The sequence below is a fragment of the Cucumis melo genome, chromosome 9 (assembly GCF_025177605.1).
Source record: "Cucumis melo cultivar AY chromosome 9, USDA_Cmelo_AY_1.0, whole genome shotgun sequence".
NCBI lineage: Eukaryota > Viridiplantae > Streptophyta > Magnoliopsida > Cucurbitales > Cucurbitaceae > Cucumis > Cucumis melo.
The window spans coordinates 15,966,908-15,972,907 of NC_066865.1; positions in this window are offsets into that span (position 1 = coordinate 15,966,908).

The following is a 6,000-nucleotide window of genomic DNA, read 5'->3' on the forward strand; positions in this document are numbered from 1 at the left end:
TGGGTTCCAAATAATTTTCCTTGATAGTTTGAAGTTAGAGATCTTTAACCCAAACCAATCGCATATATTTTCTTGAACATCTTTTGTATCGTTGACATATTTCTTTCCTATCATTTTAACAATATATGTAACGACTCAATTATTTATACTAAGTTGGGATCATTACTACTAAAAGAATTAGAAACTTGCTTAACAAAGTGAGAAAACAACACTAATTTTGAATGAAAACCTCAAATGATCATTTAAAATTATAAATAAATAAATGTATGTAAAAATAAATCTAAAATAAACTTTTAATTCAGATCTTATATACTTTTAAAGAAAAATAGTCAAAGAAGACAAAAATATTGAAATCATAACTGTAAGTAAAAACGGAAGCAAAAATTTTCCTATGGCATCATGGTCACTTCTTGTCATTCGCCAACTTTCCTCTGTCATTACCTCTACTTCTGCCGGAAAGATTAAACATAGAAAGAGTGTGTATAAACATATACTCAATGAGGGACCTACTACTAATCCCACTAGGTGTCTGTTAACTTTCCATTATACTCAGTAAAGAAGTACGCATTAAACAATAAAGTCTATAGGTTCTATGACCTAGTAAATCAAGTAGTCATTGAATCAAACGACGTTGACTTCTTTAAGATTAGATTTCCCTATAAATCAAGGAATAGTGGGGGTTCGAGATATAGTAGCTTAACTCTAGATATAAATCTTATCCCAACTGAAGAAGTTGACCCAGAACCTAGAATAAGCAAAAGAACTAGAACTGTCAAAGACTTTTAGGGATGACTTCTAGACCTTAAATGAAAAAAGACCCAAAAAACTTGAAAGAAGTCTTGTCTTCTGTAGATGCCAATTTATGTAAGAAGTTATAAATAATGAGATGGGCTCTCTTGAGTCAAATAGAACTTGACACCTAATAGACCTACCTCCGGGTTGTAAAGTTGTAGGTTGTAAGTGGGTTTTCAAAAAGGAACTCAAACCTGATGGAACAATAGACACTTTAAAGCTAGGTTAGTAGCCAAAGGTTTTAAACAAAGAAAACATAAACTTCTTTGGCATCTTCTCCCCAACCACTAGGGTAACCTCAATTAGTGTATTGTTTTCTTAAACAACCTCCTAGTACATCATGTGGATGTTAAGACTGTTTTTCTCAATAGAGAACTAGAAGAAGAGATTTATATGGAACAACCTGAAGGGTTTATTGCCCATGGTTATGTCTAAAACAAGATCCTAATCAATGACATGAAAAATTTGATAGCCTAATTCTGTCTTGGCTTCAAAGTCAATGAAAGTGACAAATGCATCTATCATAAGTTTGAAAGCAATCTTTGCACAACCTTATGTCTATATGCAAATAATTTGTTGATTCTTTGGTCGATTTTACACATCATAAATGATAGTAAAAACTATGTTGAGTGCAAACTTTGACATGAAAGATTTAGGAGAAGTGAGTATAACCTTAAGAATAAAACTAACTATGTTTGAGAAAGAAATTTATTTCGATTAATCTCACTACGTAAAAAAAAATCTAAAGAAATATAATTACTTCCAATGTAAACCAACCTGTACTCCTTTCTTATGATCTAGTGTAAAGTTGTTCAATAACACTAGTGACACTGCTATCAAATCTATGTATGCAGGCATCATAGATAGTCTCAAATATGTTGTTGATTGTACTAGACCTGGTATAGCTTATGTTATAGAATTACTCTATAGGTTCACAAACAGACCTAGCATAAAGAATTGGAATAATGTTGTAACGACTAAACTCTTTATACTAAGCTAAGGTCATTACTACTAAAAGAAAATAAAAATCCTCTTAACAAAATGGAAAATAACACTCAGGAGTGTAAACGGGTTGGATTGACCCAACCCAATCCATATTTTTAGGTTGGTTGGGTTGCCAATCCAAATAACCTGAATTAAGTTCCAACCCAACCCAACCCAACCCAAACCGTAAAATATGGGTTGGGTTGGGTTGGGTTAGGTTGTCGGGTTATATTATTTTTATTATTTTTTTTTCATTTCTAAATTTTAATGTTTGTAAATGGAAATCATCAACTGTAAATGCAATATGTTTTGCATCAAGTTAAGCAAAAAAAAAACTCTCGAAACTTAAGATTGTTTAACTTTTATTAAATAAATAAATAATAATGAAATATAATATTTATTTATTTATTAATATTTATATTTATTATATTAATTTGGGTTGGGTTGGGTTGACCTGAATTTTTCAACCCTCCAACCCGCAACCCAACCCGAAAAAAATCAAAATTTTCAATCCAACCCAACCCATATGGGTTGGGTAGTCTGGGTTGTCGGGTTGCTCGGGTTATTCTTACACTCCTAATAACACTAACTTTCATAAACAAAACCTCAAATATTCATTAACATTTTAAGTAAATAAATATGTAGAAATAAATCTCTAAAAAAAAAGATCCTAAGTCGAGCTCTATCTAGTTTTAAAGAGAAATAATAATAAAAAATACTGAAATCATAACCGTAAAGTAAAAGAAGAAGGAAAAAGTTTTCCTATGGCAAGTCACAGTCACTTTTTATCATTCGTCAGCTTTCCTTTACTCTTACCTCTATCTCTACCTGAAAAATTAAACATAGAAAGAGTGAGTATAAATATAACATCTCATGACACTAGTGATCCCGTCGAACCACTCATATATATAACATCTCATGAGACTAGTGATCCCGTTGGACCATACAGTTATGATCCCGAGGAACACTCATATGTGTACAACTTTAATAGATAAAGTTAACATAATACCCTATTCATAGCATCTAGGACATCATAACATCATAAACATGGAATGAATATTAATCATAACGTTCTTAATCATGAGATTAATATTTCATGCATCAACATTAACATAATCAGTCGTCGTCATCAACATAACTCAGTCATAACTATCAGTCATCAACATACCTCGTCACTAACTTATGCATTTTAGCTACATCAATGCATAATAAAGAAATCACATGCAAACTCTTAACTTCAATACAATGGTCTAGCAAGAGAATCTCTTACTTGGAGATTAGCTTAACCAAAAATGTTCCTAACAGCAACAGTCAAGCTTCCCAAGAATAAAACCTAAACAGTAAGGGAAAAATAATTAAGTTCAATAACTCAACAGTTGCTTAATGATCCAAAAACCCATTTAATTCAACTTACCCAAAGTTGAGATTGAATTTCAATTCAACCTTAATTAGAAAAAATCAAAGCTGTCAATTCCTCCAAATAAACTCTAACCAAGTCTTCATAAAAATATAATCCAACTTAAATGAAATTTCATCTTAAAATTCAAAATTATATTATCTAGAGTCCAAAATTAATATCTCTTGGGTATTATCTAAAAATTATTTAGGCTCAGACGATGGCTTCGACTTCATGCAATTCGGATTACAAATACGCAGCTCGCGAATGACGCGTGAAACAGTTCGATTAGAGGAGGATTAGCTCGGTGTGCGGCTTCATTTGGCTTAATATGGAAATGCAACGCACGAAATGGTGGAAGGCAGCACGCGAATGAAAAACCATGGGGGTCCGACTAATGTTCGATGGTGAGGCAGCTTATCTACATGAAGGGAAACGTGGACGAAGCTCCGCCAGTTGGGCGTGCTTGCTATCGCGATAGAAAACGAACAAATCAAGGTGGCACTTAACGGCAGAACGATGGAGAAGATAGAGAAACACAGACGGCCTCGTGGTGGCAGTCGAACTGAGAGAGGGACGGAGACCCACTTATGCACGACGGTTGAAGGTTTGGTGATGAAATGTGGCGGCGACGGATCCTTGCTTGGCAGCTAGGGTTTGGTGAGGGTAAAAACTTAGGGTGCGTTTGGGGGAAGGGTTGATTTAGGGAAGGGTTAGTGTTAAGATAAAACTAGTGTTAAGTTAAACCTAGTTTTATCATAACCCTTGTTTGGGGGAAGGGTTTAAAAAGGTAGTTTTATGATAATATGTGTTTGGGGGAAGGGTTAGGTGGGAAGAGTTAATGGGGATTTTATGATAAAATGTGTTTGGAGGAAGGGTTAGGTGGGGAGGATTAATGGGGATTTTATGATAAGATGTGTTTGGGGGAAGGGTTAGGTGGGTAGTTTAATGGGAATTTTATGATAAAATGTGTTTGCGTGCTGGCCACTCCGCAATCTGCCTGAGTTGCTCGTTTGTTTGGTCGAGCGCCAGATGTATCGCTTCAAACTCGAAGTCTCGCTGACTTTCCCTCTTCCTCTTCGATCCACTTGATCCGGTCCTACCCTCTGAAGCGCGAGAAGGTCGGGATGCACGTACATCGTCCTGCGAGATGTCAACTCCCTGGCTGTACACGGGCGGGAAGTCCTCGTTTCCATCCCCCATATCAAATCTGTCATATCCGCCACCTGGCTCGTTAGACCCCACGTCCGCGAATGTCTCAGCGAACCGACCGGTCGCCCTATCGCGACCAAATACATATGTAAGCTCGTCGTAATACGGGAATGGTTTGTTCAGGAGTCCTTTCGCTGCAGGATGCGACTGCGGGCAGAAAAAAAAATATGACGTATGAGTACTAATTTAAAAATTGTTTACTAAATGTAAATTGTGAACGTTGTGTGACGTTTAAATTATATTCCTAATTATTTCACAATATGCTACATAACCTAATTATTTAGAATGTATATGAATTTTTTTATGACTTCTATATTGCTCATAATTACTAATCTCAACATTTGATCTTCAAATATAAATTAACAAAATACAAAATATTTGAAGTGAAATAAATAATATATCATTTATGTTTTTTTATGAAAGAAATAAATACATTTTCGTTGGAGAGTTTTTTTATCTCTATTTTCTCAACCTATGTCCATTTTATAGTTCTTACAACTTGCAAAACTTTTTATAAGGCCACGAACTCTCAATTCTATATACAATAGTTTTTATTACACTTTTTAATTATTTGTTGGTAGAAAAATAAAAGTTATAATTTATGTTTAAAACGGTTTGGAATAAATTACGAAAAAAAAAATGTGATTAAACTTTGGAACGTGTGTACTAAATTTTGAAAGCTTCAAATACATTTGTACAAACTTTATTACTATATAGAAAAAAAAATTGTTAAAAAACAGAAAATTAAAAGGATACATTATGTAACAAATTAACCCGAATGTTCTATATACAAAATGTTTATTATAAAATTATACAAAACCGGAAATAAACGAAAAAAAATAAAATACATTATCAAAGCCTACAAACGGCTATTACAAGAGTACCTCTTCAAATAATTTCGAACTTCTTCGTCGCAACGTCCTACATAAGAGAAGAATATGATTATTATTTGTAATTAAAACACAATAAAAAACGTATGAAAAAAAAATTAAATATACATACCTTTTTAGGACGAAAAATTAAACTCCAAATGAAGATTGAATCAGGAAATCGTAAAAATAAGATTGATTTTAATTTAGTAGCCTCAGAATTTTGATTCCATTCCAAAAAAATGAATGGAATTCCATCATAGTTATAGGAAAATAAATAAAGGACAGAAATGTATAGAAAACATATAGCAAAAACCATAGACTAAAAAGACATGGAAGAGACAACGTACATGGTAACGGTAATGAATACAAAAGATAAGTTACAAGCACATAGAGGGTACAAAAAACACATGGTAACAATAAAGAAGAAGAGAACTTACAAAATGTAACTTAAAACCACAGAGATGATACAAAGAGGAAGAAGAATGCAGTGAATCAAAAGAGGAAAGGTGCCAATATATAGGGGAAAGATGGGGCAAGTTGATAGGACTTGGAGGGAGGTCAACAAAAATATAAAGACCAAAATAGCAAAGTACAGCCAACTATCAATAAAATACAGGCCCTATCTCTCTGCAACTGACATAAAGCATAGCATAGTCAAAGCCTATATACTGAAACCTATAACAGAAGCATACCCTACAAAAACATGGAAGAGACAACACTGGACAGAAAGGAAGAAGAGACAAC